Raw genomic sequence first — 24,481 nt, 5'->3', positions numbered from 1 at the left:
AAAGTAAAGAATTAGTTCCCAATCTCCATTTTTTTTTTTCTGTATCATCCTTCTCCTATTCTCCTGGGATGATAAAAGGGGAAATGAATCTAATAGGAAATTTGGGGAAATTTGCGGGAAGAGGAAGCATTACTTACAAATACTATCTTCCTATATAGAGGCAATGCATGAGAATTGTCACTTTGTAGGAAAGCCTGGGAATGTCAGGAGTCACTCCTCTAGTGTTGCTGGGAAACAGAATAGGGCCATGGGGATGTTCCACAGTGCTGCCTCTAGGTCCCACAACCCCCGCTCTACTAACCCTGCTGCCAACTTGACCCTCCGTCCTGCAGCGCAGCCTTACCTTCCTACAGGCAACGAGTGTAGGACAGAGGAGCAACTTCATTCATTTTTCCCACGTGGGAGACAAAATCCCAAAGTGGTTGGGTTTCAGGAAAATGAATTATTTTCCCCAGTCTTAAGAAAAGAAAGGAATGGAGGCTGAGTCATGGATAACATGAACCAGAGACGAGCTAATACTCAGAGTTGGAGAGCAGGCTAGCCCATAGAGCATTTGGGAAACTGAGGGTAGAGCACCGAGGGAAGGTCCAGAAGGGCACTGAATCTGGGCAAGCCAGATTTGGCAGACAGAATGGGGATAAGAAGCCAAGAGTTCAGGGCCAGAAGAAAAGTCATACCAAGAGGAATGTGGCCAAGGGGAGTGCAGCGCTTTGAGCAATCTGGTTTTGGGACCTGTTGGGCAGCGGTGGTCTAAAGATCCAGCATAATGGCCCAGTAGAGAAAGCAGCCACACTGTGATTAATGCAAGCTTTCCTGAAGCTTTTGGGAAGTGCTCCCTGCTCCAGCAAAACATCTGTGGTTGGAGGAAATATTTTGTCAAAGAGTAATATTTTTATATATTTATGATATCAAGTGTGGAAATGAACAGGCCTTGTGCTTACAAGGATATACATGTAACAGGTCTCTCCAGCCTGGGAGGCATTTTTATCTCTTGTTTTTACAAGCCATCTGGAAGGGCAGGATCACAGAGAAATCCCCCAAGTTGCCAATGACATACAGCATTTCAGCATTTCCTGGATGTAAATCATTAAGTAGACAGATACAGATAAGTTCTTCAAAGGTCTCTGACCACTTTGCTAGGGGAGGGGTCAAGAGATGAAGACTAGCTGGCTCTTTTCCAAGTCATCTCACGAGGTGGTATTACCTTGATGAATTCACCATGCCCATGGGATCCCAACTTTGTCATTGTCCTGAAGTCAAGATGGAGGCAGGGACACTGACTCACATTAACCAAATTAAAATGAAAACACATCAGGAGATTGAAAGCTTATTAGTAAACAGTGGAAATTATTTTGATCCAATGAAAGGAATTCTCATTTCTCCTCCCGGGGACAGTCCCTTCCTGGAGAGGTCAAAATAATAACTCTCAAATGCATGGTAAGCAGAGATTCAGAGCAAAGGATATGGAGAGTTTGAGAGATTTTATCAAGGCCATGACGTGGTATGATGAATCATTCCTGCCCTTTGCTACAGAACACCTCTCTAGTAATTAAATTAAGGTTGTCTTGCAGATTCAGTGTCTTCTCAGCTTGGACAATGCTGGAAAAACACTGGCAAGTTTTGTCCTGTTGAGCTATACTTTCTGTGATCCAGACCGTTCCTTTATGTTCATGCATTACAATGCAATTGATTACATCTTTGCTTACTAAATATTAACCACACTCCTGTCTTGTATCTCTGAGATCCAGGTCACCTTGTGTGGAATTGGGGGACAGTGCAAATCCCTTGGTCACATATTTACAGACAGGCTCTTATTTACTCATCCAGATTTCTAAACATTGTGTGTGGATTTTACTAGTTGAATCCTTAAAAGCTAATCTTATTTCTCTTATCTCCAAGCTCTTAGGGGACATCGCACAGTTCCTCCCTACACCTACAACATAATACTCTCACAGAGGGCTGATAAACATTAGTGTAAACAAAGGGGTACATTTTAGGAAAGAATGTCTATGTGTTACCTATAATATAGGTAGGGCACAGGGCATTGTTTATAATCCATTATAAGCAAGGGTACCCCTTAATGTCTGAAAGGGGTTTCATTTAAGAAAAACTTTTTAATAAACTTTATAAGACAAAATTACAGAATCAATTTCCCAAATGGGAGATACAGGTTAAAAATGTAATGGGCACACAGGAGCTCCAGGGTGGCTCAGTTAGTTAAGCATCCTACTCTTGATTTCAGCTCAGGTCATGATCTCAGGGCCATGAGATCGAGCATCATGTCAGGCTCTGAGCTCAGCAGGGAATCTGCTTGAGATTCTCTGCCTCTCCCTCTCCCTGTGCCCCTCCCACTCGCACATGCTCTCTCTATAAAATAAATAAATAAGCCTTTAAAAAATGTAATGGGCACACAAGTTCTTGATAAATTCTTGACAGGCTTTATAGATTATTAAAGGAAACAATGGAGTCTGGAGGTCATCTGTAGCCCTAGAAGCTGTTATTGGTGAAGATAACCAGGCACTGCCATTAAAAGGGATGACACTGGTCCAAATGGACTATGACCCAGAAAGGTAATTTCTGCTTTGCTTCCTCACCTCCCAGGCATTAGCAAGTCAAGTTTCCTGAAAAACAGACTGAGACTTAGATTTGTATGCAGAAGTTTTCCTACAAAAGTTCTTTCAAAATCAATACCTAAAAGAAGTGAGGGAAGCAGGACGAGGCAATAGGAGAAGTTGGGTCATCATTTGCCAGCAACAGGGACAGATTTCCCTGCGACTTGCGAGAGACCCTGGAGCTGGAATGGTCCTTTGCAGTTGTCTTGTTTTGAGGTAAGGGAGTCCAGCCTTTATTTAACCTCCCACCCCATGAGGAAGGAGTATGACCTTGTGTCAAGTGACTTTCTTTGACCAAAGGCAAATCCTAGAGAGGGACCCAGGGAAGAGCCTTCAGCCACTAATACTCCCAGCAGCTGGGGAAATAAGTGTCCCAGTCCCAGACAGTGCACCAGAATATCCAACCAATGGGTGCTCACCGACTCTGACCATTTCCCAGTATCTGGTCCTGCAAGCTGGGGACAAATCCATTGTCAGAAGTGAGATATTCCAGGTCTGGTGTATTGTTTGCTAAGAGATGACAACACTGTGTGAAAGATATTCTTGGAGTACAGTGACCATTTCACCATAAAGGCATTAGGTTTCCTGTGTCAAACCACCTCTCCCTAACAAACCAAGAAGAAGCTAACATGTGACACTGTCCAGCAAGCCTCTTGCCCCACTCCATATTCCTAGAGGCAGGATGGTGCAGCATGAGTGATCTGGAAGCCTACTCAGGGGGGTTACAGACAGGGCAGAGAACACACTGTTCAACTGTGACCCTGATCATGGTAGGAAGATGTGAAAGAGGAGCTGGTCATCTGCTCATGGCCACAGCATGAGGCCACCTCAGAGAAACTGATGAGATGGACTCTGGTATCCGTTTCCTATCCTTCCCCTCCTCTGGCGGCAGTGGCCTTCTGAGGCTCCCCTTCACCTCTGTCCCTCCCTTACATCACACCACTATCAGGAAATGACAGGAAATGCATTAGCATTTAGGTGCAGATGATTCACAATTATTGTTCCCCCCCACCCCAGGAAATATTTAGCTTAAGTCTCTGGCAATCAGCTACAATGCAGATGGGGTGTTGGCCATATTCCTAACAGGACAAGGCAGGGGATCACAGAATTTCTGGAAAATGTGGAAAGAACAGAGAGTTGACTGCCCATTATTCTTTTCTTTTTTTGCTAACAGAAACCCAATTTTATTCTGAACGGCCGTGTGCTAAGCTATTTCCCCAGCTCCCATGTAGTTAGATGTGGCCAAATTGATGTAAGTAATAGTCACTGGGAGAAGCACAGAGGAAGGAATTTTAAATCAAGCTGACTCAGCTGGCAGGCTTTACTTTTGTTCAGCACCTCTCTTCCCTTCTCCTTCCTCTTGCTGGGAACCTTGAAGGTGATGGCTGGAAAGTCAATAGACACTACAAACAATGAGGTAGTCTCAAGGATGATGGAGCAGAAGGGTACAGGCAACCTAGTCCCGTGAAGTCTCTGGAGCTGCTATACCAATCCCAGACCACCCACTTCGTTCACATGAGAGAGAAATGAACATCTACCCCGTTTATATGGCCTATATGAGTTTTCTGTTACATGCAGCTGAAACACATTTCATAATTGACACAGAATTTGGTTGCTAGAAATAGGATGCTAGAGAAAACAGAACCCAAAATACCAACCTGGCTGAATGGAGGAGGTGGGGATGCAGATATCAAGGAGTCCAATATTGTAGTCTGAAAACCATGCTGGCCTTGTTACTTCAGGGGTGACCCGTTTTGTCAGTCTGTTGCCTACTATACCTTGGAAATCAGATTGCATGCTGGCCAAGGTTGAAGTTGGGAAAATGGTAGGAAAATTAAAAATGTTGATATGTGCTAGCCTCTTCCTGCTGCTTTCTGTAGAGTCCTACAAGAGAGAAAGAAGCTCAGAGTGGAGCTCGCCATACCATAAACACAGATGGAGAGAAATACCAGTTTACTGAAGGAGATATTCCTACCTATAGTCTGCAAGCTGGGTAGAATAGGAGTCTCCTAATTTAGGCCTTGCAGGGTTGAAAAAGCCAAATGCATTTGTACCTCAAATTGAGGCAGTTGTAAGTAGCAGCTGTAAAATTGCTGTATTTACAGCACATAAGACTAATATCCTTTCATAGGAAGTTAGAAACCGGCTGAAAACATAGGATTAAAGGTATTACATTCCTGTCTAAGCTCATTATTTCAGATGAATCCAGGAAGTGACCATTATTTTGAGAAAGCAAGGCATAGCAGAGCACAGAGACCGGTAAATAAAAGATGAAACCCTTCCTACTTAAAAGCTCTTCTTAGCCTACAATTACTTTGTGGACAATGAAGACTAGTGGAAGCCTGGTCAACTTTAGAGAAAACAAGATAATAATCATAATAAACCTAAACAGCGCCCTCAGCAAGCAGCCTGAGACCTCTATCTTCAAAGCAATGTCTGGGCCCCAAAACTGCACCAGCAGCAAGTGGGCTAGGAGAGATATACAGCCCTCCAAGGGAGGATGCTCCACTACCTACTTCAAAGGCGGTCATAGAGGATGATGAGCAATCATAAGACTTCTAGCATGCAGGGCTAGGGGCAACAGAAGAAGAGACAAGGAAGACAGTTCTTCCCAGATAGCAGAACTGAGGCTGCCTGATAAACGTATCGCACACTCCACTGAAATCCTCCACTGGCGGGGCTAGGAGTCCTTACTATTTTTACCAAAAAGAATTGAAATTGTTATGGATTGGTGTTTCTCATTCTCCCCTTTTCCAAATAGAAGGTTTTTGTTTGTTTGTTTGTTTTTATGGCAATACCCATTTTTTCTTCATCCCAGTGTGTCGATAGAGCAGGTAACTTGCTTTTAGGTTTATGTGCAAGTGGATTACAAGAAGAAACACCCAGATTTGATGCAAAGAACAGCACATTGTCTAGATACCCTGCACTTTGAGCTAGATAGAACAATCTGATAAGAATTTTGAATTGACTCTTTCAAGGAGGTGGTGAATGTATTTTATGCATAGTCTTTATGGATATTGGATAGCGAAGGGGTAGACTATGCTAGAAACAGTTGTCTAACCAGTATTCATTCTCCCCTTCTTTCCTTCTAACAGAATTTGAATGCTCTTCTTTGAGACAATACCCCCATTGAGAGTGGGGGTGGGGGAAGATTACTTTTAACAAATTTCCTTAAAGCTAAGGGTGGCTAATGAAATGTAAGTGGTGGTCATGGGGGTCTTCCAAGAAAGCTAATTGAAAGGGGGAATGCTTCCTCTGAGAGGCATGCTCTTTTGCATTTCCTCTTTTTCCTTCTTCCTGCCAAAAAGATGGACATAATGTCTGGAGCTCTGCCAATTGGCTTGGCCAACAAATCAACTTTGAGTATGAAGCAATGCTTTAAGATGGTGGAACAGAAAGAAGGAGGTTGGCTCCCTACTAACCATATCTACATATTAGTCTTCCTTACCTGGTGTCAGTTTTTCTTTTCTTTTAAAAGAGAGAGGAAATAAATCAGTCTTATTTAAGCCGCTTGGTATTTTCTATCATCTTCAGATTAATCAAGTCCTATAAGGTAGCAGGGATGAGCATAGCCTTCACACTTCACAAGTAACTTCTTGCTTATATTGCCTATCCATAAGGCAGACCTTGGCAGTCACAGAACTTCCACCCTGAACAGTCCATATATACTGAGAATGTAGATTCTGAAAGCCCATGTTTAGAAGAAACTAGGAAATGGATCACATTGGTCATGACCTTTGAAACAAAGAAGGCTGTGCACAGGCCCTCTAGATGTGCTGGGCAACAGAACTGTTGATAGGCTGAGACATGAGACAGACAGACATTAAGAAAGTTTGTCTTTAAGCCAGCTTGCTAGGAGTCTATGGAGCCTAGATGCTTGGTCCCCTAACTCTTTGTCTTACTGAAAGCACTGCATTAGCGTAATTGAAAAAGAAGTATAAGTCTCCTGGCCTAGCAGAGAGAAAATTCTGGGTCTTTTCCAGTTTTAGTTATGGCCATATGAGAAGAAGGACTATGGCCTATTGCCTGATTTCATTTTTCCGAAGTGATAGGGATCCCATTGCTTCTGTAAGAAATTGCCAAAACTTAGCGGTTAAAAACAACACAAATTTATTCTCTTATAGTTCTGAATGTCTGAAGTCCTAAAAGTGTCATCAGAGCCGTGTTCCTTCTGACTTTAGGGGAGAATCTATTTCCTCACTTGTTCCAGCTTCTACAAGCTTCCTGCATTCCTTGGCTTGTGGTCCCATCCTCCATCTTCCAAGCCAGTCATGTGACATCTTCCCATCTCTCTCTCTGTCTCTCTACTTCCATCATTGCATTGCTTCCTGTCTGACTCCAATTCTAGAACCTCCCTCTATAAAGACCCTTCTGATTACATTGGACGCCCCCCAAAAATCTAATCTCCCCCATCTCAAGATCCTTAACTTAAGCACAACTGCAAAGTCCCTTTTGCCATATAAGGTAACATATTCACCAGTTCCAGAGATTAAGACATGAACACACTGAAGTCAACTTGATATCCTCTTGAGTATACTTTTTGGTCCATGTTTCCCAAATCCTTAAGTGTCTCCCTCTGCAAGCCTCTCCTATTACCTGAATTTTTTGCCATTAAAACTTTTTGCCCTCTATTAAAATAAATGGACCACTTGCAGTGTTAATGTAGAAAGCTACCAGCTTTTCATCAGATTCCCTGTCAACTTGCACCTGTCTTGGAGAAGAGGAGAAATGGGATGTGGGCCAACTAAATATTTTTAGGGGAAAAGTTGATAGGAGAAGTTGTATTGCCAGTGTGAGCCAGCATGGGACACTGCTGTAGAGGCCCTAAACAACATGGAGCCATCAGGGGTCACTTCATAACAAGCCAGTAATGGGAGTATATGAAGGCAGTGCTCAGGAAGGGAAAGAGGGTATTAGATAGACATAGTAGAAAAGCAGAACCTTCTTCTTTCAAGATTGTCTAGGGATAGTACTACTGGCCATAGCTAACATTAATTAAATTTTATTACGTGCCAATGTAGTAAACTAAATTATTGGTCCCAATTTTTCATACTTCCTCCCATTCAAATCCATGTCCTTAACCATGTAATTTCACAGTGCCACCACCAACGAAGAAAGAATATATTTCCCTGGTTCTTGATTTTGGGCTCATCCATAAGAACAGCTTGGCCAACAGGATATAACCAGGTAAGAAAGAAGCTTACTTGTTTGGGCTTGCCCTCTCATGCCATAGAAGTAGAAGACTATTTCTGCCCAAGGAGGATGAGAGAAACATGGCGCACCCTGATATAACTTGCTGCTCCGAGTTGCCCCGGTTGATCCGTAGACATATGAGGATGTCACTGAAATTTTGTGATTGTATTTGTCACCTTAATTTCCTGAGCCATCAGAAATTGTTCTAAGTGTTTTACATGTATTAATTCACCTAAACCTCACTATAATCTTATAAAGTAGATACTATATGTATTTTGCAGATGAGGAAACTGAGGCATTAGGCCATTAAGAACCTTGTTTAAAGTCATGCAACTAATAGGTATTGGAGCTACAATTTTAATTTAGGTAGTATGTCCATTAGTTCTTTTTTTTAAAGAATTTATTTATTTATTTGAGAGAGAAGGAGAGGGAGAGAGAATCTGAAGCAGACTCCGCAACGAGTTTAAAGCCTGACAAGGTGTTCAGTCCCACAACTGTGAGATCATGACTTGGGCTGAAACTGAGAGTCAGACACTTACCAACTGAGCCCCCAGGTGCCCCATCCACTTAGTTCTTAACTATAGGATCAGACTGGGTCACAGCTAACTTACAGTTTTCTTTCTTTCTTTTTTCTTCTCTTTATGGCCTATTTTCAATCTGTTTTAAAACATTGGGATTTTAAATCTTTTTGTGAGCATATCAGATGAGAAATCCACTGGGCTGAGTCTAAGGTTCTGTGTTCTTATCCTACTACCAATAAGGAATGCAAGATTGCCCCAATATAAACAAATATTTTATTTGTCAATTCATTACCCACATTTTCAAGGCCTGATCTGGTGAACAATATGCTAGAAAAACAAGGACACATGCCTAGAAATCAACCACCATGTGATTCAGCTGATAGCCAGGTTACATCTAGTTCCAGAAGGCTAGTTATGTTGGAGAATTTTATAAATAATGCCTTCTTTCTCTGCCTCAAACTCCTGAAAAGGTGAGTTTTACTCTCTTCAGGAACTTTTGGAAGCTGAGTTTGTAGGAGGATGAGAGAGGCCTAGGAGGTAAACAGTCAGCTACAGATAAGCCATAACGAAACCAAAACATGAACCAGAACATAGATAAACGTAGATCCTGGAGAGTCAGATTCTTGTGAGGCGAAGAATTAACAGACACTAGAGAAGAGCCAAGAAAGTTTTGCTGTTTCCAAATAAAAAATAGGAAGCCAACAAGTCTATTAAGACCCAGAAGAAATAAAAATGTAGGAATTACTGATGGGGGACAGTGAAAATGAGGACTTTTTAAGATTTTTTTTTTTTAATTTAGTGACATATACAACACCTGCTATCTTTTGTCTGGCAGTGATTTGTAAAAACCATTAAAAGCAAGCTGATAATGTTATTGTGGGAAGTGTGAAAGGAGTGGAGAGCCAGGAAGACTATTTTTACTGCTCAGTCTTGGATGATGATGATGATGATGATGATAGTAATGATGATGTCAATCAACATTTACTACATTAAGTTCATTATGGAATTGCTCAATTTAAATTTTTTAATGCAACCCTGTCAGGGAGATTATATCTCTTTTACTGATGTGGAGTTTGATTCTAATAGTGGTTAAATGATTCTCTGAAGTTATAAGGGTAGTCAATGGTGGAACTAGTATTTAAATACAGAAGGTTTGACTTACTGTCTCTTAACAAGCAAACAAAGAAACTCTTGAAAACAGAAGAAGTGGCTGCCATTTTGGAAAGGAAAGGATATGTGAAAGATTTCCTTATATTTCTGAGATAGATGGAAGGGCACACATATTGCTGACTGGTGAGGAGACCTGTGATATATGTGTAAAAAGATAATCTGTGAAGCTTTGACAGCCACATCTCCCCAACTGACCAGGATGAATATATTAGGGACCTCAGTCTTCCCTGGCCTCTACCATGTTTTTCCAGCCTATCCAACAGAAACTCTATGCTCTCCCTGCCTGACACATTGCTTCTTTGCTTTTCAGAATGCATCCTCATGCAGGGTGAGGGCTGGCCATGGCTGCCAGAGGGTGGGCATTAGAACAGGGGCAGGGGAAGCATTCTATAGGCCAAGGAGCCAGATCAGGGAGTTCTTCCCAAGACAATGGGAAGTACCAGGGTGACAAGAGTGGACTAAGCCAGAAGCAGCAGAGAAAAACAGTTCTGAAGGAGCCAGAGGTAGACATAAAAGTCAAATCTTTGAGGGGCTCTTGGGTGGCTCAGTCAGTTAAGTGCCCGACTTTTGGTTTTGATTTAGGTCGTAATCTCAGGGTTGTGAGATCGAGCTCTGCGTCAGGCTCCGAGCTCAGCGCAGAGTCTAAGACTCTCTCTCACTCTCCCTCTGCCCCTCCTCTCTCTCTTTCTCCCTTCTCTCAAATAAATAAATAAATAAATAAAAAGTCAAATCTTTGGAATCAGAAAGTTAAGACCAAGAAACAATAGGTTAGGTGCAAACTGGGTAGGCAGCCACTGCATGGATTATTGCGTAAGGACCAGGCTTGGGTTGACACTGCTTGGACTGGGGCCAAGGTTTAAGCCCTGTTCTGTTTGATGGAGGCCTAAATTCTGGGTTCACAGCATGCCAATCCCTCCCTCAGGAAGCCTGCTCCTTACACTACTAGCTGCTAGCTGGAATCAAGCCCAACTATGAGCTGGCCACCAGGAAGCACGATGTAATCATAATTTCTGATCATAAGAATCTTCTATAATTTTTATTTCTGCTGCAGCCTCTTTTTAACCAATCCTGTTAGTTTGTACTCCCAGACACCAACACAAGTCCATGTGACCCCTGGCTCTGCACTGCACGCCCCCATTGCCTAGACCCAGGTCTGCATACATATCAGTTTTTCCTGGCTCTGTTTCTGTCACCTCTAATCATAGGCATGTCCTAGGTGCAGAAGGGAATCTTTCCAGGACAACAGAGACTTTTTTAAGGGTAATAGAGTTGACAGAATGAACAATGTCCAAAGTACCTTTTTTTCTTTTTTTTCTTTTCTTTTTTTTTTTTTTTTGCCTGTTTCTTTCAAATTAATTCTTCTCCCCACTCCCTTCTCTAGCATGGCTTTTGTTATAAGAAGCTGACCCTGAAAACTACATTTCCAAGGCTCTCTTGCTAATTTGTTGAGTCCACTAATGGGAGTCACTGGCAGGAGACTGGAGGGCAGAAGGAAGGGAGAGGCCAGGGAATTTCTTCCCTCACTCCCCCTGCTTTCGGCTGCATCTCTGGAAGTGACTATGTCTCCCCCATGGTGCCAGCTCCCCTCAAACAATCGTCCTGTGGCCCAGCTCCTACCGGCGGCCCCTGCTGTGGGCGCAGTTTCCCTGGGTAGCTCTGGCTCCTAAGCCCTGGTAACGGCATCTCCCCCCCTGTGTTTCTCTAGCTCTAGGGGTGATAGGAGTGTCCGATATTGCTGACTCTCTAAGTTATCTCACAGTGCTCTCTTAGAATTTTTAGCTCCTCCCATATCTTCTATTTCCCCGTACTAAAATGCTTCTGTTGGCTGGAACCTGCCTGATACACACTAAAAGGCAAATTCAACTGGAATAAAGCTGACTTTGGAATTGCTGCTGTTGCCCTGGGGTTGACCCTGATGCTGCCAGTGGGGGCTGGGGGCTGAGTGGGACACTGGAGGCTCTAAATGGAGTGCTCACTAACTTCTACAGATTGCCCAGGACTCCCTGCTGCCTTGGGGGACCAGCCCTACACCGACCCAAACTTCCCAAGAGGGGATTGGTCTGGGCCACTTTCTTTCTGTGTAAGTGGTCTAGAAATGCCTTGTTTTCAGGAATTTCTTTTCTTTCTTTTTTTGGTTGGGATTCAAATACTGTCATAAAATATCTTCATCACAATAAAAATGCAAAGTACAAAGTTGTTGTTCTGCACCACATCGCAGAAGGATGCAGAGACATTATTCAAATGTGTTCAGGGCAATTGCTGCACATGCACTCTCAGGCTGACTGGGACTTAAAAATAGCACATTCCATTAAAAGGAAAAAAAAAGAAAGACTCTTTGGTAACAAAATAAGTGACTATTCTCTTTGTCCCTTTTTTATACAGACACCAGCCCCCTCGTCAGACTCTTTGCAGAGTTGCAATTTTCCAGGAAATGTAAGGGAAAAGCACTAGTTGTAGTAAGGGGACCCATGGAACGGGGAAGAGACAAAGCTAGGGACAGAAGATCTTAGGACCACCATCCCCTCCTGCTGCCCACTGCCTCCCCAGCTCCTGCACAACCTACCTGCTACTGCCTAGGGACTGGGGATTGCTGATGCTACAAGAAACCGTGTAAAGAAATGCTGTGTACACGGTGTTAGAGAGGGAGGTTAACCGAGGCATTTTGTAGAAAGTTCAAGTTGTCAGTGATTTAGAAATTTTTTTTAACTTACCCACTTATATTATAGATGGAGAACCTAGACCCAGAAGAACCAAGTGACTTCCCCATGGCTGCTCAGTTAGTTAGGGATTGAATGAGAATTTAGGCTCCCAAACCAGTGTCCTTTACACTCTAGGATAGTGTTGAGTCTACAAAAGGACAGGCCTAATAACTTGTATTTCAATTCTTCATCTCTACTTACCTCAAGAAAGCTGAGATGATGGATGATAGATAGATGATAGAAAGATAGAGTATTCACCCCCAAGCATACCTAATAGAAAGTTTCCCATTCAGAAGCTGATATGGAGTACAAGTACACAGAGGATTGAGAAATCTTAGTGCTGGTCCCTCTTGGCTAGTTCTAGATGACAGATCTGCGGCAAGTCCTACGACCTCCCTGAGCTTCATTTTCCTCATCAGCTTCATTTCCTCATCAAATTGGACGTACAGACACAAACCATAACTTCCTCATTAGGGTATTAGGCTGCTAAAATTAATCAAAGTATAGAACAATGGGGGAAATATGACATGTTTGCAGGTATTAAGTAAAAGCAGGGGTCAGCAAAAGATTTGAGGGGCCAAATAGCAAATATTTTAAGTTTTTAAGCCAAAAACAGTTACTATTGCAACTCTTCAACTCTGCTATTGTAGCACAAAAGCAGCAGTGGGTAATATCTCGATGAACGAAGGTGGCTGTGTTCTACTCACACTTTATTTCCAGAACAGGCAGAGGGTGGGGTGTAGCCTGGCGGCCGTAGGTTGCCAATCCCTGGGACAAAGTCCTCCCGGTTTGTTAAATGCATCCTGACTGAAAAGGCCTCCCTACCTCCTCCTCCATCACATCCCCTCCCTAGCTCCGGGCTTGATGACTCAGCCCAAGCCTTATTTTTGGAGCACCAGCTTTTTAAGGCAAAACATAGCTCACTTGAGGGGTTTAAGACACATAGTCATCTGCACCAGGGAGATAAAAAAGCTAAAAGCACATTTATAACCACAGTCACAGCCATCCTTCTTTATGAATATGTTTATGTCTGCATTTAGACACACAGCCACATACATAAAGTGATGTAGAAAAAGGAATGTGGCTGTGGATGGAAATAATATATCAGTGGATTTCATTGAAGCTATAATATTGGACTAGAGATAAGCATAAACAACAAAACTTGATATTTATATCTCAGTTCTAACTTTTTAAAGCACATTCTCATTTACTTTCACTTATCACTATGAGATTGTGAGGGCGTTTTGACAGATTGGAGAGGAAACAGATACTTAGCCAGAGTCACAGTCTGACAGGCTGCAGATCTTGGGGTCAAACACATTCAGAGGCTCTGTCATGCAAATCCAACTGAGCGCTTTCCTCTCACGTTGAGACCCGGTTGGCCACAGAGCAGCAATTTAGCCACGGTCCTGCTTCTTACCGGAGTTATCATGGAGACAATCTTCTTTGAGGAAATTACCTCTTCTCCCCTGGCTTAGAATTATGTCCATTAACTCAAAATGGAACTATTTTAAATGCACTGGGATGGGTGGGTGAACACAAAAATCAATCCTCAAAAGGAACTGGGGACTGGATCAGGCTGGATTGATGGTTTCTTGGACCATGAGTAGACTAATCGTCTGTGGGTGAGCTGGAATTAGGAAAGCTCCTCAGGCTCAGAGCATGAAGTGAGATATGCCGTCATGTCCATTGAATCCATGGTGGGGATCCCCAGCCCTGAAACAGAAGAGCAGGCCTCTACAGCGGGCTTCAGAAGAAGGGTAGGGAACACGGTGTAGTTGCTGGCTTCATCTTAGAACAACGGTGGCGGGGGGGGTGGTCAGAACAACTAAATCATGTAGCTGATGGATATGTTTCAGATGAAACTAAGCAGGACATCAACATGGAGGCTAGATTTCCATGGCTGGGCCAGACAGCCTACCTAGAGGAAAACAAATTGCCTGAAACACAAGTGCAGGATGGCTTTGAACCCAGAAGAGGAGCATAGGGCAACATGAAAAAGTGCCTCGTTGTCCAAGGGAGACTGATGCTGAGGGACCATCTTGAGGATCAAACATATAAGACTGGAAAAGTTCTAAAAAGAGACAAAAAGTCCCTCTGAACCAGTAACATAACATCCATATCTATAATAAGCCACACTCATACCTCTTTCTGGCACCCACCTGAAGCCAGCCTTCACTGAAGTCCAAGCTGGGAATCACAGAGGAGGGAGGACAGGCTGTGGCCAATTTATAATAACGTGAGGTCAATAAGCATTTATTGGAATAAATTAAATTTAAATACAAAATTCATCAAGCACTAATTGTACTTAAAATTCCTCATGATTAGAATTCTTTCAATGTTTACTGCTTCACTTAAACCCTGTGGTTTACGTGTAATTAATCCTTGCTTTTCCAAGGAAAAAAGCAAGAACTTCCTGAATTAGAAAAGCTGAAGGCACTTTCCCTTAGGGACACTGTAACATATCACAATCCTTAACAACATTAGTGTTCAAGAACATGTGAGTTCAAATAGGCCCTTATGACTTGTGCAAGCCAGCTAACCATGCTGTCGAGTATGGTTTCTCTGAGAAGTGTCTCCCAACAACTGATCTACAAATAGCTGCTCTCCCCAAGTTCATTTTTAAGTTTAGGACTGCCAGTGTGTCTGCACACAGGTATGTGTGCATGTGTGTTTATCCAATCCCTCCCCGACCCCCTCCCTGTCCCACAGAATGAATACCCACTCTTTCACAAGCCGGATCCTCCAATCGTTATTTTGTTTTAAAGGCCTCATGTGAATGTGTTCACTTATTTCCATTTCTTCCCATCCCCCATCAAATGAAGAATTGTCTGCCAGAAATAAATGCTTCCGGCAGCACCTTCTACTCTTGGCTGATTATATTCCCTGAAGAAATCTGCCACCCATGGGCTTTATCTCTATTGTGTAGAGTAAATAGAAGCATTGAAGCTGTATTTCTTTTCTATTTTAAACAGCAACAGAAAAGAAATGGGAGACAAGAGAGCCCATGTGCCCATCTCCTGATTATACTCCCAATCAGGGGGATGGAAAAGCCCTGGTGAAGTGAGTGCGAGACTTCAGGGCACATGTCCACACCACAGTCCTCCAGACTAAGCTCGTTCAGACAACAACTGATCAAATCAATGGGGAGAATACCCCAGTAGAAACAAAAATCTGACAAGCAGGCTTTACCCCCACCCCTTCTCAAAATCATGAATCTCCGCTTCTAGGGGGTAAGGGGATGAAGGAGAGGCTATTAGAAAAACATGTATGAAAAAGACACCGGATCATTAAAAATAACAATAAAAAAAGAAAGAGAAGGAAAGGAAGAAAAAGGAAATTTCAGCTTCTCTCTTCTATTCATGAGTCTGCCAGGGAAGTAGATGCTGGGAATTAGCCTTCCTTGCTACCCTCTCTGCTCATGTTGTGGGCATGCAGAATCCCTTCTACCATCTCCAACTCTAGTTCTAGGACAAACCAGGGACCTCTGCTCCTCAAAGCTCCTGGCACTAAATTCATTTACACACAAAGCCCATGAAATACTAGAATGTACAAAGAATGGGGACATTAGAAACTTTCGTATATTTAAAAACAAAAACAAAAACTAGTATGATTTGCAAAGGTTTCCCAGCTCAGACTTGGCCAAAGGGAACTTAGTGACTCTTTTCCCCTGCGCCAAAATGAAGTGGAGATTTAAGCTGATTTGCTGAAAGTGGGGATGATTGTGTCTGCTTGAGAGATCAGGGTGAGACGAGAAGCTGAACAATCAAGATTGCCCATCCATAGAGTTGACAATATCTGTGGTATAATAGAAAGTATATGGAACTTGAAGTGAAAACCTGCAAGTGAATTTCAGCCAAACCAGTTACATAATCGTTGTATGACCTAGGAATGACATTCATACTTTCTGAAGCTCAAGTTCTTCACTTACATATACATTGGGGATAAGAAGTGCTCTTGTTAGCTTCAAAGTATTTTCTGATCATCACTGTGAAAACTGTGAAGTGCAGTGCAAAGAAAAAGGTTATATACATTTTAACACTACTTATAAGAGGCCTAAGCAATCAGGGTGTTAATAACTCACTGATTTCCAGTCTTTCAAAAAATGGATTCTGAGTAAGATTGTTTTTAAGACTTGGCTAAGGGGCACCTGGGTGGCTCAGTCGGTTAAGCAGCTGCCTTCAGCTCAGGTCATGACCCCAGGGTCCTGGGATCGAGCCCCGCATCGGGCTCCCTGCTCAGCGGGGGGTCTGCTTCTCCCTCTCCCTCTGCCTGCCACTCTGCCTACTTGTGCTCTCTCTCTGTCAAATAAATAAATAAAAAATATCTAAAAAAAAAAAAAGCCTTGGCTAAAATATAGGTAGTGGCTTTAGCTATGTAACAAACTCATTATTTTGGCCTATTCCTGTTCATTAGTTACAATCCATAGCATTGCTATTTAGATACTTAGCATATAAATTGACAAATGAACCATTGTTCTAATTTAATTAGATTTGGAACGATATTTTTAGCACATAATGACTTTTTGATTTGTAAATTTACATTTGGGTTTTTTGAATTGGTATGGGTAAATAATAATAATTCTTTATATTTATATAGTATTTCATAGTTTACCAGACACTTGCACACTATTTTAACTCATTTTATTCTCTCAGAAACTCTATGAAGTATGTAGAGCATGGATTATTATATATATTTTACAGATTCTAAAGCTAAAACTTCAAGAGACTGTATGACTTTCCCAAAGTCACACTGTAAGTGGCCAGATTCAGGCCTGGAACCTATAAGGACAAGAGTCTCCCCATTACATAACTGTACTTGTCCCTGATCCAAAGACCCTCAATACTACTACATGACCTTCTTACATACCTGAAGCCTTTAGTCTATTCATGGCCAGTGCTGGACTTGGTGGGTTTGTGAATTTATGAAATTGCTGAATCATTGCCACTCACAGAATGACAACCACCATCTCTCTTCTTGATGAAGGGGAAAGTTTGTGAGAATGGCATTTGGGCACCTGGATTTCTAGTTCCATTTGGTAAATGTTTGATCCCCTTGGGTGGTCCCTTACCAGCAGGCTCCCTGGGAAACTTTTTCTATGTGGCCATACAGCTCTTTTCCTGGAGTCATGACCATCCTGCACTTGCATGACAAGCAAACAATTTCCTCTTGGTGGGTTGTCTGGTCCAACCGTAGAAGTGAGAGACAGCAATCAAAATGGAAGCCATTATATCCTTTTTTACTTGTCTTAGAAGGAACATACCATTTTGTTGTGGTGGTGGTGTTTTATTGGTTTCACAGACCAACCTTGGAGCCATCTGGGAGGGGGCTACGGGAGGATGTGACTACGAGAAGGCACAGGTTATGGGGCTGCCTGCGACACTGGCTACCACATGTGGTGTGGGATGGGGGGTTAGGAGCTTCACAGATGTTGCTCAGGTCATCACAGAGGAGGAGAAATGGTTGTCAGAGGAGAAATGGTTGCTCTCTCCAGATCCCAAGAACAAGCAGCATTACAGCAGTCCTCCTGCCACTATAGCAAGGAAGAATGAGAGAAGTTCTACCAGTTAGGTCCCACATGCCAATGGCAAACAGTGGAACCATTTCCCACATGTCTGAAACAGGAAATGTTACAATCCTGAGAGGCAGAGGGCCTCACACAACTTCATGGTATGGTAAGAGGGTATAGTTACAGATGGTGTGAGGGGTCAGAGCCCGACTGATTCTCCTTAAGCCAGTTTGGGTTATTTCTGGGAGATAATGGTAGCCACCAAAAAGTATGAGATGGATGAGGATTAGCGATCACTCCCCACATCATGCTGTGGGATTATAATGAAAGAAAGTCTTAGATTAAATTCTTCTCCATATTTGGACATCTACTAAACAAACGCTTGTTAGCAAGTAGGCATAAAACAATGGGATGAATTCTAGCTTTCTGTCCTTAAAACTCATCAAAACAATTTTGTATTAAATCCTGTCTAGAGACAGGATTGTATTATCAGTGGACTACTCTATATTACATAACCAGAATCTTCTATCCTAAAGCTGGTCACAGGACCATAGAGAGATCAAGCCTCAAGTGCTCTTCCTTAGAGAAAAGGTTGCCAAGCTGGTTAGATGTTCAAGCAAGTGAAGGGTGTCTCTATGATATTCTAGCTAAACTATACCTATTGAATATCACTAATCTATGAGAATCCATCATGCTAATTCCTAAAGCCTCTGATGTCGATGGCAGACAAAGATAAACTGTGCACAGTATTATTCATGCATTAATATGACTTAGTATTTTCAAAGCATTTTTCCTAGCACCTGGCATAAAGTGAACATGTATTTGTTCAGTTTAAATAAAAGGAGAAACTAGGAACCACCCATAAACTGTGCCAGCCTACAATGCCAGGAGTGTGAGCCCCAGAATACAGCAACTGACTGCTCTAGAATGTGGTTTGAACTAAACACAAATAATATCACACTGTTTAGGTTGATGTAATTTTAAGTAAATTACAGAATCCTTGGAGGTATTAGCAGTCTGAACAAAATTTGCAGATGACCAAAGATCAAATGCACTGAGTTGCATCTCAGTAGATGCTAGCAAGGACAGAGGACAGGTACAGACCTGGCTCTGTGCATGTACTCCCCCCCCACCAAACACACACACATGATGTCACAGAAGTCCCCCTGAAAGTCTGAAGAGAAGGATGAGCCTGACAAGATGAAAATTGCTTGAAAGTGACTAAATGATGTTCTCTGCTCCCCACTTTAGGAAAAAAAAAATGCAAAAATGCCTCTAACATGTAAACTTCTTTCTTAAATCCTTTCAGATTCTCTAGTGGGCTCAGTCACTACTTTCTTGGTGTGCTCAACACCATGAAATACTCTGCATTCTATACTCCAATATCCCTGACCTTAAGGCTATGTGTTTTAACAGCTTGCAATTCCTATCCCATCACCCTGAATCTGATATTATAATCCCTTTATTGGGTTTTAGGTAGGAAGTGACTATACTCTTCATGCCCTGAAACATTCTCCCCAAATAAATCCTCATTGCCCCTTATCTCTATGGTAATCAGCAAGCCTGTCCCCCCCAGTGACAGCAGCTGTGTCTAAACCACCCATCTGCTGTCTTTCTGGGGCTCTGCCACATTCTGCTTCATGCCCACTTGCAAGTGTATCACATTTCTATTTAGAAACATTCTGCCTGCCCTGGTTATTTTTAGCTACTTATCAGTGTGCACATCTTTGGCAGCCAATGCAAGGGTTGAACTGCCCTGCCCCTAGCATGCCCACCCTGTGTAGACCGTGTCCGTGATGGGTAAAGATTGTAAAGATGAGCAGATGAGTTGATGTATTCCCCCAAGGGGACTGTGGCTGGTGGTGAGGTGGCAGGGGGTCTTAGTCCCTTCTGGCTGTTGTAACAGAATACCATCAACTCAGTGGCTTATCCACAACAAAAATGTATTTCTCACAGTTCCAGAGACTGCAAATCCAAGATCAGGGCGCCAGCATGTTGGGCTCTGGGTGAGAACTTTCTGTTGGGTTGTTTCTCCTTATATCCTCACATGGTGGAAAGGGACAGAGAGGCTGAGAGACTCTCTCTGGAGTCTTTTGTGTTTCAGTTGAGGTATTATTATCATATAGCATCATATTTGTTTCAGGTATATAACATAAAGATTTGATGTTTATATTGTTAATCTTAAGACTAAAACTGACAGTTATTTTACCAGCAAAAGCTGGGTTTATTCAAGAATAGTGGAGAATTGCAATCCCGGACAAGCAAGCTATGACAAAACCAGAGGCCAGGCCACAAAACAAAGGAGGGAAGGCACTTGCAGAGAGGAAAGGGGAAGTTGGGAGAGCTGCTGTAAACAAAAAGCCCATTGGGTAAACCTGGAGTTCAAAGTATAGTGGCTTCTCATTGGCTGAGTTGTGACTGTGTCTCATTGGTTGGGCTGTGGCTAGGGGAGGAGGAAACCATCCTCGCTCCTGCTGGGATAGTAAAGTAGCATCTACCTGTAAGGTCCCTCTCTTCCTATTGTGATCAAAGAAGAGTGGTAGGGCATGGAAGCTCCCCCCGTTGGCTTCCCAACTCCATTCTAAATGAGGTTTCTTTTTATTAATTTTCACAACATACATTACAAAATGATCACAATAAATCTAGTTACTGTCCGTCACCTTACATAGTAGCAATTAGTTTTCTCATCATGAGGACTTTTAAGATTTACTCTTAGTGACTTTCAAATATGCGATACACTATTATTAACTGTAGTCAACATGCTGTACATTATATTCCCATGATTTATTTGTTTTATAGCTGGAAGTTTGTGCCTTTTGACCCCTTCACCCATTTCATCCACACTTCACATCCCAGTCACCTTTCCTCTGGCAACCACCAACCTGTATCCATGAGCGTGGGTTTGTTTTGTTTTTTAGATTCCATATATAAATGAAATCATATGGTATTGTCTTTCTCTGACTTATTTCACAAGCATAATGCCCTCAGGGTTCATCTATGTTGTCACAAATGACAAGATTGCATTCTTTTGAATGGCCAAATAATATTCCAATGTGTGTGTGTGTGTGTGTGTGTGTGTGTGTATCTTCTTTATCTATTCATCCATCAATGGATTCTTAAGTTGTTTGCATATCTTGGCTATTGTAAATAATGCTGCAATGAATATGGGGGTACATGCATCTTTTCAAGTTAGTGTTTTCATTTTCTTTGGATAAATACCCAGAAGTAGAATTGCTGGGTCATGTGATAGTTCAATTTTTAATTTTTTTGGGGGGAGACTCCATATCATTTTTCATAGTGGCTACTCCAACTTACATTCCCACCAACATTCCCACAAGCACAAGGGTTCTGTTTTCTCCACATTCTCACCAACACTTGCTATTTCTTGTCTTTTTGATAACAGCCTTTCTAACAAGTATGAGGTGATATCTCATTGTAGTTTTGATTTGCATTTCTTTCATGATTAGTGATGTTGAGCATCTTTTCATGTGCATATAGTTCATTTATATATCTTCTTTGGAAAAATGTCTATTCAGATTCTCTGCCCATTTTTTTTTTTAAATTGGTGGGGTCCTTTTTATTAGAGCACAAATCCCATTCATGAGGGCTCTGACTTCATGACCTAATCACTTCCCAAAGCCTCCATCCCCTAATACCATCACATTTAAGGTTAGAATTTCAACATATGAATTCTGGGGGACACAGACATTCAGTCTATAACACATAGGAAAAGGAGGGAATGGGAAAGCTAAGTGTTGGGAGCTCTGGTCACATATCAGACTAGAAATTCACATGGGTCTGTGAGTATACACAGAACCTTTCTGTTTGTTTTTTGTTTGGTTTTTTTTTGAGGTGAAATTTTGTGAAAGGTGAAATAAAATGTACTCACTTATGTGACTGGGTTTTATTTATTTTATTTATTTATTTATTTATTTTTATTTATTTATTCATTAGAGACAGAGAGAGAGAGGCAGAGGGAGAAGCAGGCTCCCAAGGAGCAGGGAGCCCAATGCGGGACTCGATCCCAGGACCCTGAGATCATGACCCGAGCCGAAGGCTGACGCCCAACCATCTGAGCCACCCAGGCGCCCTGTGACTGGGTTTTAAAATGGAACCAAGAGACCACCAAGGAGGTGAGTTTTTGCATGTCCTTCCTGGGGGGAACCATGAAATTCTGAACTGGTTCAAATCCCAAATATTTCAAGGACTCTGCAGGAACACCTGCAACTTGCTCCAGTAATGGACTTTTGCTTAGCGACAGCCTTAGCAAACACTTATGTTTTGCCAAGATTACTTTTCTGCCTCCAACACCAATCAAAATTTTTTGTAAACAATGTATACAGGCATTCCCTTTGTATTTAAAAACCCCTGACTTTTGCTCCCTAGTGGGAGATTATTTGGGTTGCTACTGGAATCTGTGCTCCCCAAGTTGCAATTCTAAGACCCCAAATAAATGCTTCTGTTTTATTTCAGTTCTTCATCTTTTCTTGGTCAACATTTCCATAATATAAGATTACCATTTAAAAGTTTACAATTCAGTGATATTTAATGCAGTCTTAATGTTGTATAACCACCATCTCTATCCAGTTGCAAAATATTTCGTCATCCCAAAGAAAATCCCATACCCATTAAGCAGTCACTTCTTATTTCTCCCTCCCCACAGCACCCAGAAAATAGTACTCAGCATTCTGTCTCTCTGGATTTACCTATTCTGGACATTTCATACAGTATGTGGCCTTCCCTGTCTGGCTTCTTTCACTTAACATAATGTTTCCAAAGCTCATTTATGTGGCAACATGTATCAGAACTTCATTCCTTTGTATGGATGAATATTATTCCATTGTGTGTATAAACCACATTTTGTTTACCACATCCATTTGTGGGCATTTGGATTGTTTCCACCTTTTGGCAATTGTGAATTATGCTGCTATGAATATCCATGTATGAATATTTGCTTGATACTTGTTTTCAGTTCTTTTAGGGTATATACCTATGACTGGAATTGCTGAGTCAAATGGTAATTCTGTGTTTAACTTTTTGAGGACCCTCCATATTGTTTTCCACAGCAGCTGCAACATTTTACATTCCTACCAGCAATGTGAAAGGGTTCCCATTTTTTCACATCCTTGCCAAAAGTTGTTATTTTCTTTTTTTAATTTTATGATAGCCATCCTGGTGAGTGTGAAGGGGTATCTCACTGTGGTTTTAAGTTGTTATTTTAAACGCACGCTGGTGTTTTCCCCAAATTCATATGTTGAAACCTTAATACCCAAAGTGGGTATTTGGAGATGGGGCCTTTGGTAGGTAATTAGGTCATGAGGTTGGAGCCTCTACCATGAGAGGACACAGCAAGACAATGGCAGTCTACAAATCAGGAGGGGGCACTTACCAGAAATTAACCACAGGGGCACCCTGATCTCAGCCTTGCCAGCCTCGTGGGTAGTTTTTCAGAGTGAGTAAGGGTAGAGTCTCTGGGAGGAGCAGATGATTTTAAAGTATGCAGAACTGCTCTGGAAGGGGATATGAAGACTTTTTTCCTTGGGTTCTCTGAAGTTTTCTCCTTGGGTTACCACATGCCAGCAGTCAGAGGGCTGGGCCCTCCTTCTCAGGGTGAAGTGTAGCAGCAGAGAAAGATGGTTAATGTCTGGGGTATTCTGGAATGGGTGGTTGACATGATTTTCTGGTAGAGGACAGTGAAACGGCAGCGCCACAGACCTCTGAGGACTCAGATGAAATCATACCTCTCTCCGGTGAGTAGAAGTGATGCAGAGAACAGCTTCTTATGAGCCTCACAGGGACGGCAGGAATTTCAGTTTCTATACTTCCTAGTGCTAAACAAATTATGCCATTTGCTTTTCCTGTCATTTAATTAAACTTCCCTTTCCGACACTGTGGGGTAGAGAAGGAAAAATTCCTCCTCTACCCTCAAGGTCTTCCAGCTGGACTAAGAATGAGACAGATCAACAGGAGAAAAACCAAAGTTGTATTAAGTGTGCATGGAGGCCCAGTAATGAAACTGAGACCTGAAGAAATGACCAAGGCAGGCAGTTTTTGACTTTTCAGACAGAAACAATAAATCTGTGAGGAACTGACAGCACAAAGAAAACTGAACTTTGGGAGCTTCAATGAGTAAGGAATTCTACACAGAATTTGGGCTGGAATAGTCAATAAGTAAAATATAACAAGAGTTGTTTACACTGAGCTTTCTTGGCTGTAAATTTCCCATCTCTCGTGATAAGGATGGCTCTTTACCTCCCAGCCCAGGGAGGGTACCTTTCACATGGGAGAATTATTTCCTGCTTTTAGGGGGACAGAGGAGGGTCTGAATGTCCTTGCACAGACTGTCTCTTATACAACTTTTATTTGAAGTAATCAATATGCCAAAATGACACATTTGGGGGCACCCTGCTCTTAGCCCCACAGTGGTCAGAGTATTTGGAGGTCAAGGAAGAGTAAGCTATGGAGTAGATGTCCTGTAGTTTGGGTAGGGGCTTGCTCCTAGAGAATTAGGATAAATTGCCATAATGTTACCAGTTTCTTCTTTCTACAGAGGCCCCAGGATAGAGGTTATATAAGACAACCATCCTGCCCCTCCCTTCCTCTGTGGCTAATGCAGAGGCAGCTGTGCTAAGCGCATCCAATGTCCTAGAGGGATGTTCCATGCATTAAAAAAAAGACATTGTGTGAGGAAGCTAAATCCCAGATGCATTTACAAATCTTTCCAATAAACAGGCTACAGTGCAATTCTTCCTGGAAGAGTGTGAAAAGAAAGAAAAT

At 42.2% G+C, this 24,481-nt stretch overlaps 1 long non-coding RNA gene across 3 annotated transcripts in view; it reads right to left on the bottom strand.

The window, feature by feature from the left end:
- LOC145717984 (uncharacterized) overlaps window positions 1–13,107 on the bottom strand; it is a 51,329-nt gene extending 38,222 nt beyond the window's left edge. For all 3 annotated transcript variants that reach the window (XR_014141508.1, XR_014141509.1, XR_014141507.1), the window contains exons 1-2: window positions 12,903–13,107; window positions 4,271–4,496 (exon numbers count right to left, since the gene is read on the bottom strand). This is a non-coding gene — a long non-coding RNA (uncharacterized LOC145717984). The remainder of the gene's footprint in view (window positions 1–4,270; window positions 4,497–12,902) is intronic.
- Between the last annotated feature and the right edge of the window lie 11,374 nt (window positions 13,108–24,481).

The sequence above is a fragment of the Leptonychotes weddellii genome, chromosome 2 (genome assembly GCF_054177405.1).
Source record: "Leptonychotes weddellii isolate Sample4059 chromosome 2, ASM5417740v2, whole genome shotgun sequence".
Classification (NCBI taxonomy): domain Eukaryota; kingdom Metazoa; phylum Chordata; class Mammalia; order Carnivora; family Phocidae; genus Leptonychotes; species Leptonychotes weddellii.
Note: the sequence above shows the minus strand (reverse complement) of the source record. Positions and strands in the feature narration are given on the sequence as shown.